Below are 12,349 nucleotides of genomic sequence, written 5' to 3' on the forward strand. Positions count from 1 at the left end.
GTGGAGCTGATGTAATAATAATAGAAATGAACTGCATATAAATGTAATGCTCTTGAATCATCCCCAAACCATCCTCCCCACTCCCTGGTCCCTGGAAAAATTGTCTTCCATGAAACTGGTTCCTGATGCCAAAAAGGTTGGGGACTGCACAGTATATGGCAGAGAAAGAGTAGACTAGACCTCTGGAACCTGTCATTTGGCATCTCATGAAGAAGGATTACCAGATGGTTAGAAGGCTGGAACCATGGTTACTCAAATTTCGGGCAGGCTCTTCAGATATGTTTTCCCTGCTGAACAGAAATGTTCTATCACTTACTTAAATAATTTCATGAAGACAGCTTGAGACAGACAACAACCAAAAAAAACACCCTGTGAATTCCACAGAATATTGCCAAAGTCAATGCAACTATCTATTGTTCTAAAAAATAACTGACTTTTACAAACCTCCATACGATTTATAAATCAAGATCATTTTTCCCTTGAGAACAATCCAGAAAGAGTAAAACATTCAAAGCACCAAACTTTCAAAAGACCTGTTGGATTTAAAGGTTCTATCCATGAAAATAACTCCCTGGATTACTTAAATGGCCGTGAAGCTCTTGGAGGCTCAGATGAAAGACACCATCAAAGTACAAAGTGTTATTAATAACCCTTGGTGTCCAGCCATCTCCTTCCCCTTCTCTCTTTTGGGCAAGCATCTGCCTGGTTCTATTTTGCTATTTGATTTCACTATGTAGTTTTCCGACATCTGCTTCCAGGCTCTCTGAGACAACAATGGATTCTGCTCAGAGATGAAATCACACAAGAAAGGGAAGGAAGACCTCAGGAGTGCGCTGCCTCTCATCCCTTAGGTCCCTCTGCAGTGCCTGCCGCAGACGGCTTCAGTCTCACAGCCAGCACCTGCCTCCTTCCTCCAAGGGCCCTTCTCAGGCCCTGCCTTTGGGAGCCTGGGAATTAAAGGCCCTCTCACTTCAGGCAGCCCTGTATACAAAGATGGGACAGGTAGAAGAGCAAAAGTGTTCCGGCTCCCTTGTTCCCTGTGGAAACCAGTCTGGAGTTGGGGTGGCGGGGGTTTGGAGGGGCATAGTTAAACTGCTTTATCTTCAGAGCTTCCCTGCAGGATTGAGCTGAAGTTGCTGTAGTGATTTTCAAATAGCCACAAATCCTTTGACCCTCCTCTCTTCAAAAGGTGGAGTTTAACTCCCTTCCTCTTCAATATAGGCCAGACTGAGTGCTGCTAGAGAAGATGGGACAAGTGGCCCAGACCACCCCAGGCTGGGTCAAGACAGGGATGGCCTCTGCCCGACTCACCCTCTTGGACTGCACATGTGGAGACCCACCCACAGCATGAGGATGCTCTAGCAGTCCTGGGAGAGGCCCAGGTGGAACTGAAGCCTCCCTCCAACAGCCAGCACCAGCTCGCCAGCCTGGTGAGTGAGCTGCTTTGCAAGGGGTTCTGCACTCCAGAGAAACCTCCATCAGATGCAGCCCTCCTGACACCTTGACTGACATGGTGACAGCCACCACAAAAAGACCCCAAGCCACCAAGGAAGCCCCCCATTAAAAGTTTTGTTATTCTCAAGAAGAGTGTATTAGTCTGCTAGACCTGTCATAACAAAATACCTCAGACTGAGTGGATTAAACAACAGGGATTTACTTCTCACCATCTGGAGGCTGGAAGTCCCAGGATGTCAGCAAGGTTGGTGTCCACTGAGGCCTCTAGCCCTGGCTAGTGGATAGCCTTTCTCTGTGTTTTCACAAGGTCTTCCCTCTGTGCTTGTCTGTGTCTGAATTCCCTCTTCCAGAAGGACACGAGGCATACTGGATTAGAGCTCACCCCACGGCCTCATTTAACCTTAATTATACCTTAAAAGACCTACATCCAAATACAGTCACATTCCGAGGTACTAGGGTTTAGGACTTCAACATACCATTTTAGATGGACATCATAACAGAGCTTATAACAGAGAGTTTATTATTTCAGAGAACTTATTAATTCTAGATTTTCCTCTAAAATGCTTTTGTTGTTGTTGTTCAGTTGCTCAGTCGTGTCTGACTTTTTGTAACTCCACAAACTGCAGCACACTAGGCTTCCCTGTCCTTAATTTTCTCCTGAAGTTCACCCAAGTTCATGTTCATTGCATTGGTGGTCTTAATTTTCTCCTGAAGTTCACCCAAGTTCACGTCCATTGCATTGGTGGTGCTCTCCAACCATCTCATCCTCTGATGCCCTCTTCTTCTAGTTCCCTGAAAATAACGTTTTGCCATGTATTAACTTTCTTTAAGAATAGGGTGATACAAGCCCAGTGGGAGTCATACGTGTAATAGAGGCAAGAGAAGAAACATGGTGTGTAGAAAATCACGTGTCTGAAATCTCAAGGGGGAGAAGGGTGGTGAAGAAGCAAAATCCTGGTCTGAAAAGACCTCTGGAAATAATGTGTCCAGTTGTTCCTTCAGGGTTTGTTTTGACTTCCAACCTGCACCAAAGTCTACAGCACAGTGTTACCCTTTCCCAATCACTGCTCTTCTTCCTCACAATGTGTTTGGATCCACTAAACACAATGTGGACCTGCCAGACTGACCCTGGCCAGGGCGGGCAGGAGGGCTGCCGCCATCACCTCCCACCTTCATGACAAAGGGGAAAAGCCAACCATCCTGGGTACCACCTGCATTGCCAACCATGCCCATTTCCGGTGACAGCAAGGCAGACCTTGAGAAGATAGCTGGCCCCAGGCCAGGTTTAGAAGTCAGTGGAATGTTTCCCAATAGCCTGTTCACCAGCTCCGAGGACTGAGCCCATTACATAGCCCCACAAGGAAGAGAAAATACTTCCAATCCTACTGAGAGACTCTACATGACTCGCCTCACCCACATCCCATTCTTCAACCCTCTCTGAACAAAGGGGAGGAGGCTGGGGACACTTAGGGTAGCAGCAGTTTCCTTCGGTGAAGACATGATGGAAATGCTGGGAGTTTTATCAGCTTTATTCATCTGAGAAATGTATTCAGATGCGTCATTATGTTCCCAGATCCACAACCGATATCCAGACCAAGGAATGTGTTAAATTGTATGGTGGGAGCTGAAAATATCCAGACTTGTGAAAAACACAGAACAGGAAGCCTGAACTCCCTCTGGAGAAGATGAGAGAGATAGTAAAATCTTGGATTTTCACATGCGTGCATGCACAGAGATGATCCTGCTCAGAGAGAGAAGCCACCCAAGGATGAGAACTGGAGGATGTGAAGAGTCCCCAGTGGTGTGAGGAAGCCAGATGCCAGCTGATCCATGCTGCCAAACAAGTAGGCTGTGTAGGAGGATTTGACTCAATTAATCAACAAGAGGCCTGGCCAAAGAAGGTCTCTCAGGAGCTAGGGGACACATGAGTGCTTTGAACTCAAGGGATCAGGATTTTTTTTATTTTAACAAGCTTTAAAAAAAAAAAAAGATGAAAGAAATCATATGCTAAGGTTCTAGGCTTCTATTGTTTCTGGGCTTGAGTCCTAAAAATCAGAGCCAAAGTTAAGAATTAAGTGTGGTGTAACACGCACACACAAACACATAGGTACCAATTTTTTAATATATGTAATTATGTCTGCAGAGGATTTTTCCAGTGCAGGTTGCCTTTGGTGAGAAAGCAGAGATTCTTTAAATTATCCTCCAGGGAAGGGACTGAAGGAGGCAAAAGTTTAGTTGGAAGCATGGCTTTCGAGACCAGTCCATCCTTCTGCTCAAAAGCAAAGGTAATTGATGTGTTCCTCCTTCATTTGATTTGAACCTCTAATCAAGAGGCGGCTTCCATCCTTTCTTTGCTTAACCTGTGTCATCCGTAATGTTGTTCTGTCTTTTAAGGGTATGTGAGGTTTTAACAGTCGTCTCTGTGCCTGCAATAGCTTACTGGTCAATTTCATTTTTTCATGACTTTTAAAAGGCTGGATTCATTTAACCCCATTATCAGGACATGTTGACTTCAGAGGACATGGATTCTTGTTCCAACAGGCTTCTTTGTGCTCTGGTGGCTGAAGAAAACTTTCTCCCTTGACCAGTTGTGACTAAGTCTGGTTTAAAGAGTCGTGAAGATTTCACATGTGGCGACATGTTAGCAGAAGAAAATATGATCTAATCTTAAATCCTTAACAAGTATTTTCCACAGAAGAACAAGGGAGGGAGGAAACTGATTTTCTTGCCTGTTTGCTTAACTTATTATCTTTATGTGTTTTCCATTCAGTATCTTGTTTAATCCACACAAGAAATAGGGTGGGAATATTTTTAGATGAGTTCCTCTAGGAGGCTCAGAGAGGTTAAGTAATCTGTTTATCATCATACAGTCAGTCAGTTTGATTCCAAAGCCTAAACTCTTCCTTTTGCATTGTTTGGAGATGTGAAAGGTGTGTCAGCCCACCAGGCATAGGGTATTCTTCATGCAATGAACATGACATTTTGGTCGTAATCAGTCATGATACAGTCCTTGTTTATTTAGAACTACAATGTCTAGAGAAAAGAAAGTGCATCTGAAAAAAAAAAAAAAAAGAAAGTGCATCTGTAGTGGGTCTGATTACACAGATGCTGAATTAAAGTTGCTCAGTCGTGTCCAACTCTTTGGGATCCCATGCACTGGAGCCCATCAGGCTCCTCCTTCCATGGGATTCTCCAGGCAAGAATACTGGAGTGGGTTACCATTTCCTTCTCCAAGGGATCTTCCCCACACGGGGATTGCTGGTTGAGTGAAAATGGATGGAATTTGTATAGCTGTCTACTGTCCTGGATGGAAAACATTCTATGACACTCTGACATCAATGTCCCGGGTTGAAAGTTCCCAGCTCCTTCCTGTGTCTCCTCTCTGCTCTCTCATCCCACACTCTGACTTAACAAGTAGCTAACTGGCACTCATCTGTGATGCTGCCTGGGGCAGGGCCAGCTTAGTGATGACAGCGCTGTCTGCTGGGTACCAGCAGAGGCCAACAGTCTGCCAGAGGGGTGACATCCTGCATGTCATACTAATCACTCCCGGCAGCATCCAGCTTTGCGATGGGTAGCTTTGCCCACACCCAGTAAGTTCAGATCAAAGCAGTGCCTGCACCCATTTATAAAAGTGCTGAGAGACACAGGGTATTTGGGCTTCCCAGGTGGCACTAGTGGTAAAGAACTGGCCTGCCAATGCAGGAGACGTAAGAAACACAGGTTTGATAGGGGTCAGGAAGATCCCCTGGATGAAGGCATGGCTACCCACTCCACTATTTTGCCTGGAGAATTCCATGGACAGAGGAGCCTGGCAGGCTACAATCCATAGGGTCACAAAGAGTCAGACATGACTGAAATGGCTTAGCACATACGCCAAAGGTACTTAGAAGGTACTCCTTTGCGATTCCCCTGTGGCTCAGCTGGTTAAGAATCTGCCTGCAATGCAGGAGACCTGGGTTCAATCCCTGGGTTGGGAAGATCCCCTGAAGAAGGGAAGGCTACCCACTCCAGAATTCTGGCCTAGAGAAGCCCATGGACTCTATAGTCCATGGGGTCACAGAGAGTCGGATACGACTGAGCGACTCACTTTCCTTTGGGGCTTCCCTGTTGGTGCAGTGGGGGTGCTTCTACCGCAGTGGGCTATGCGTCGATCCTCGGTTGAGGAACTAAGATCCCACATGCTGTGTGGTGTGGCCAAAAAAAGAAGAAGGTCCTTTGCACATCATCATACATACCTAAAAGAGTCTAGTTCACATCTGCACACATACTCTCATTACTAGGACACACTTACTTAGATAATTTTACTTTGATAACATTTTCATTACTTACAGGTTCTGGAGCTCATAGGTGAGCAGTGACTACGTTACTGGCAGCCCTGCTCACTTACGCAGTGTCCCCTGTGCCAGCTTCATGTGGATTTAATTCAAGAATCAGAACAACCAGTACGCTTGGAGCAGATAGAGTAGTCTCTGCACACATTGGGAGGGAACCCCCAGTGGCTGGGAAAACTGCATCTGCTGGGTAATGAAAGACTCATCAGATTTTCAGGTGACAGTTTAAATTAGCCAAGCTTCCCAATTCTGCAAAATTAGCTATAAATCAGGCAAGAATCCACCTGTCCCAAAGACCAAGTCCTGCCAACTCAATGGAAGCAACTGCAGTAATCACAATTTTTTAGAAATTTAAGACCCAGACCCAACTCAGAAGGGTGAAAATTACACCCACTAGGAACTAAACGGAAAAACAGTATGAGTTTATTATTTTGTTTTTGCAAAATCTAGTTTCCATCTCACATTGCCTCTCCCGTCACAAAATGATTTTTTAAATTTTAAGTATTGATGGGGCTATTGATGGAGAAAGGAGACATGGACCAATGAATTAAGTGGCCCAAACCCATCCCTAGATGGGTTCTCAAACCTCCAGTGAAAATAAGGGAGGACCTACCTTCCACCTATCCACAAAGGAGCAACCCCGAATATTTCTAAAATCAAGGCTGCATCCACAGCAATGCATTAGCATCCTGCTGGCTGTTTATGGACAACTTGGCCATGTTCTCCAGTGGTGGGACCACTTTAAGATCCTAAATTGGTAGATACACATTTTCCACACCACTAGAACTTCAAACGGCAGCTCCTACGCCCTTTCCACATAAAACCCTAACCACTAACATGCCTCACAAAGGCCCACTAAAATATGAATCGACTTGAATACATAGTGAACTTAATTGCTAATATTCCTTGGCAAATCAGATCCACTATTAACAGCCTAATAATGAGTATGCATAGCGGCGCCCCAGCGCGACCAGATGCGCGTGTAAAATAAATAAATAAAGTCGAACTGCCACGCTAAATAAAGTTGTCCCGCCACCTTAGGTTACCATCTGTTTCTAGTTTGCCTCAACAGTTTTCCCTGAGCTTATTTTCTCAGCTCCAAACAACTCCAGCTGGCGGGTCGTACGATGAACGTGGACGGGTCCACCAGCGCCTGGGTTACCTCCGGCTTCCCGTGAGTCCAGATATTTGGACGTGACCTCCACCTACAAGAACCCTGCCATCCTGCAACTTTTTGGGTCTCACGTTCCCTCAGTTTAAAACAAGGCAGTGGAGGAGGGGGCAAGAAAGGAAGGGGGAGAAAGAAAAATTAAAACATTCCTGTTGGGGGGGGATGGTAGTCATAGACAAGTGTGAGATTTGGCAATAAATTATTGTCCAGATGAAGGGAAAACAATCACAAATTAGAAACAGATTTATTCACACTCAGTGCATTAATGAAAACTTTAAAAAAAAGAAAAAGAAAACTAAACTGCATGTACTGTGTGGAAAAATATAATGGCCCGGCAGGCCTACTTTTTATTAACAACTCATCAGTAAGCAGGTTGTAATTCATAACAAAGAATTCACCCGCAGGAACATCACGTGACTGTGAGCTTTTTGAGTTTCCTAAGAAAATACATATGTTGTTCCACTCGGTTTCCTTTCAATAAAACCCACCAGTTAGCACTTCATTTTCAAGCTGTTCTGACAAATCAGGTGAGTTAGCTTTGTAGAAAAAACAGAAGCCAATTTTTCAGCTGAGAATTTTAGGGAATTTTTTTTTTTAATAACTTAAATAAATTTCCCCAATGGCAGGGAAGCCATGATAAAGGCTATGAAATGAGTTCATTTGGAATGACTTGAAAGAAGGTCTGTTTTAATTCACTTCATTAATTTTTCCTGAGGAAATATTTAAGGACACATCTCTTGAGCTAAGGTATGTATCTGCAGGGAGGAGAAAAAAAATTGTGTGACTTCTGTGGGTTTTTTTTTTAATCCCTTGAAACACGATTAACGATTTTTGGAGACCATGCAGCAGCTCCACAGAACAGAAAATGCTGAAATGACAACAGCAAGAGCTTCCTGCCACTGAATAGCTACTGAAATAAACACAAATGCCACCAGTCTCTGCACCACGGCCCATGCAATGTGATCCCCACCCCGGCTTCAAACACCAGGTGAACTAGACCATTTAATATTTGCAGGAGAGAACGAGGACCTTCTACCATTTCCTCTGCAGGTAATGACCTTCTTCTTACCTGATTTCCTCCACATCTTCCAGAGTTCCCTTCATCCTTTGAAACCTACTTTATTTCCAGCCTCCTCCAATGATATCTCCACTGATCACCTTGAATATATAAACAGAACCGTCATCTTTCTCTTTGAATCACTGTAACCCACAGTCTTAGTTCCTCTGAGCTTCTGCCTTCTATAAAGTCCCATGTGAAAGCATTCTTTGAGAATTCCACTTTATGAAGAGGTTTTCACAGCCTATGTGTGTGGCAGAAGTGGTCACCTGACCAAACATTACATTTCTTGGCCCCTTATAGTCTTGCCCTGTCACACAACTAGTCCTGGCCAATGAGCTGTGAGCAGGTGTGGTATGTTTTCTACTCACTCTCGACCTTCCACAGCAAATACACAGAGACCTTGGGTCGCAGTGGTAATCCACAAGGTGGAACTGGCCTGGACTCAGAAGTCACCATGGTACCTTGTCCTAGAGAGCTGTTTTACCTGCTACCTAGTCATGGGATAAGAAATAAGTATTTGTTGTGATGTACACGTCTGAGGGGCTTCCCAGGTGGCACTCAGTTCAGTTCAGTTCAGTCTCTCAGTCGTGTCCAACTCTTTGTGACCCCATGAATCGCAGCACGCCAGGCCTCCCTGTCCATCACCAACTCCCGGAGTTTACTCAAACTCATGTCCATTGAGTCAGTGATGCCATCCAGCCATCTCATCCTCTGTCGTCCCCTTTTCCTCCTGCCCCCAATCCCTCCCAGCATCAGAGTCTTTTCCAATGAGTCGACTCTTCGCATGAGGTGGCCAAAGTATTGGAGTTTCAGCTTTAGCATCAGTCCTTCCAATGAACACCCAGGACTGATCTCCTTTAGAATGGACTGGTTGGATCTCCTTGCAGTCCAAGGGACTCTCAAGAGTCTTCTCCAACACCACAGTTCAAAAGTATCAATTCTTCAGCACTCAGCTTTCTTCACAGTCCAACTCTCACATCCATACATGACCACTGGAAAAACTATAGCCTTGACTAGACGGACCTTTGTTGGCAAAGTAATGTCTCCAATTTTTAATAGGGGTAAAGAATTGGCTTCCCATTGTGGGAGACAAAAGAGACATAGGTTTGATCCCTGGGTCAAGAAGACCCCCTGGAAAAGGGCATGGAAACCCACTTCAGTATTCTTGCCTGGAGAATCCCATGGACAGAGGAACCTGGGGGGCCACAGTTCATGGGGTCACAAAGGGTCGTACACGACTGAACTGACTTAGCATGCACGACCTCCTCTGAGATTTGGAGCTAGCATGACCTGGCCTATCCTGGTCAATTCAGGGTAGACTTAATCTTTGATACTGAGAATTCTGTACTTGGACATGTTTGACTTTTTCACTTTGGATGCCAGGAAACTCAGAACTTGAAGCTCTAAGTTGACCTCTACGGTCACTATTTATGTTAGTCCCCCTTCTTACATGTGATCATGATTTTTTAATTTAAAAGTGTCCTAATTTAAATTTAACATCATTTTATTGTGGAGGTCCTTACTGAGCAGCTTCACATACATTCTTTAGGATGAGGCTTTGTATACACACACACACACAGACACACACACACAAAGAGAGAGAGAGAGAATTAATACCATTCTCCATGTATGTGTTTCTCTTACTCTCAGTACTAGACTGTAAACTTCTTCAGGGCAGCACCTAAAATCTACCCATCTTCACATCCCTCAGAATTGCTAACATAGTGCCTTGTTTAACAAGCATTTTGAGTGAAATAAACCATAAGGATCCTGAAGATGAGGACAATAATGTTGCAGGTCTCTATGTCTGGTTGCACTGCACAAAGGCACCTGCTGAGTTGACAAGTGGAATCCAGCCTATACGCACCAAGCCTTACACCTTGGCCCTGGAGGAGACAGTCCTTTATGTAATTTTGTCTCCTGGAAAGGACATTATTTTGTACTTTATTCACCTAGACAGACCATAGTTTTATAATCTGTAGAATAAGTTTCTACCCACTAAGAACACAAAAACACCTAATTATAGAATTAAAAAATATAGCAAGAAGTAGTGACGCTAGAAGTAAAATAAAAAGTTTTTAAAAAGATGGCAAAATGAAGACATAGCTACCTGAAAGAATTATATAGCATTGAACAAAAGAATGTATAGAACAGGGACTTCCCTGGTGGTTCAGGGGTTAAGACTTCCCTTTCCAGTGTATGGGATGTGGGTTCAAATGGTTGGGGAGCTAAACTCCCATATGCCTCACAGCCAAAATACTAAAACATAAAACAGAAGCAATACTATAACAAATTCAATGAAGGCTTTAAAAATGATCCACATCAAAATATCTGTTTAAAAAGAATATATAGAATATATAATACAATTGAGGCTTCCCTGCTCATTCAGTCAGTAAAGAATCCGCCTGCAATGCAGGAGATGGCAGGTTTGATCCCTAGGTCTCGAAGATCCCCTAGAAGAGGCATGGCAATCGACTCCAGTATCCTTGCCTGGAGAATCCCATGGACTGAGGAGCCTAGTGGGCTACAGCCCAAAGGGTCACAAAGAGTCAGACACGACTGAAGCAACTGAGCATGCATACACACATAATACTTTTAGTTAAATTCAGTGTCAAAGATTTGAAAGATAACAGTGTACTGTTCTGGGAAATGATAATACCAGAAAACCTGTATTTTCCCCCATGTGTTTAATGTATCAAGCTTCAATTATTTGTTGTCATTAAATATTAGCACTTTTGAAACCCCACCATATCCACACCCCGCCTTCCCTCTTCAGTGTAAAGTAACATGTTGCTTTACTGCTGAACTACATATGTGGCTTCAGAGGATGGCCAAGGAAGAGAAGACTCCAGATTGTGGAACTGTCAATCCAGAAATTTCCTGAACAACACACATGACCTACTGCACCTGGACACCCTAGCACCCCTGTCTCAAGACCTCAGCATACATCAATAAAACTGGTGCAATGCGATTCTTGTTCCTACAATTTGGGAGGGATGCTTCCAATTCTATTAAAGTGGTTGTTGACAATAAACTTTGAGCAGTCATCCTTGATGAGATTAACACAAAATGTAGAGGAACTACTAAAACAATTCTGTCCTTAACTAAAAAGATTAGAGAAAAGCTTCCAAACCTTTCCAGCTGACATTTCCCCCTCATGTCTGCAACGACTCCATCTCTAAGAAAGCAAGTATTGCCCCTATGACCCACCAACCCACTGAGCCACCATGAGATATTACTCACCTGGGAGAATATAATCCGCAAACACAGCCCACATGGAAAAAAAACACCAGTTCTTGTTACTTTCTTTTGGACCACCAGCCACTATGAATGACCCTTTGAATAAAAATGAACTTTTGGTGCAATGTACAAGATCCACATGCTCCCCTCTGTAGCCTTACCTTGCTCCCTTCTCCTTCTCACTCTCTACTCCAGCCATAAGGATTTTTTCTAGTTCTTTTATGTTCCTAATCTTTGCCTCCTTCAGATTTTCTTGGACCGAAGCTACCCCTCCTCCATTGTTTCTCCTTGCCCCACCTTGCCCTGGCTAACATCTCTTTGTTCTGCAGCCCTGGGCTTATAAACACTGCTTTCCTCAGGAGGTCATCCCCAGTTAGTCCCTGGACTGTCGAACCCCAACATCCTCTACACTTCTCCTCTTCAGCACTCAGCCATCACCCCTCTTTTCTGCAAGCTCCTTGAGGGAAAGATTACTTACATCTTCCTCATTGCTGCATCCCTAGTGCTAAGCTCATGTCTGGCCCTCAGTAAGTAAATACTTACTGAGCAACATCCATTGGGGTGGAATTGAAATTCAATGGCTTTCCCATTCCTATCACTCAGATCATGACGCATAAAAGACATCTGCCAAAAGAAGTCACTCTTTGAATTGAACATGGACCTCATTTTCTGAGTTTCTTCTATGTTCAGAAAGAAGACCCAAGTTGATTTTTGGCAGGAAATCATCCAAGCTACAGTCTGAATTACAAAAGGATGCATTAGTAAGCAAACTTGGCAAAACAAATAAACAAAGGCAGATTGGATGTTTCACTGAAAGAAGTTCTGCTTCTTTAGCAAGTTTCTACTAAAAGAAGCTGCTCAAAATTTCCACTCTACTTGGGACCCCTTAGGTCCAGCCCTCCCATCTCAAGGAACTTTGGAGGTCAACGCTGGATCTCAGCCACACTTGCTCACTCAGCCTTACTTCCCTCCCACCACCCTGACTTTGATCTCTGCCCCTGCTATCAGCCCAGAGCCACCACTGTTTGGATGACCCACTTTGGACCACTGTTCTCATAATGACCTAATCCTGATCCATGAATCTTGATT

At 44.1% G+C, this 12,349-nt stretch overlaps 1 long non-coding RNA gene across 1 annotated transcript; it reads right to left on the bottom strand.

Annotated features, from left to right (window-relative positions):
- Positions 1-3,559: 3,559 nt before the first annotated feature.
- Positions 3,560-8,173, bottom strand: LOC123327859. The gene is made up of 3 exons (XR_006542536.2): positions 8,030-8,173; positions 5,788-5,975; positions 3,560-4,508 (listed from the first exon to the last, which is right to left on the bottom strand). It is a non-coding gene; the product is annotated as an uncharacterized LOC123327859 (long non-coding RNA).
- Positions 8,174-12,349: the final 4,176 nt, after the last annotated feature.

This window comes from Bubalus bubalis, chromosome 10, assembly GCF_019923935.1.
Source record: "Bubalus bubalis isolate 160015118507 breed Murrah chromosome 10, NDDB_SH_1, whole genome shotgun sequence".
Classification (NCBI taxonomy): Eukaryota; Metazoa; Chordata; class Mammalia; order Artiodactyla; family Bovidae; genus Bubalus; species Bubalus bubalis.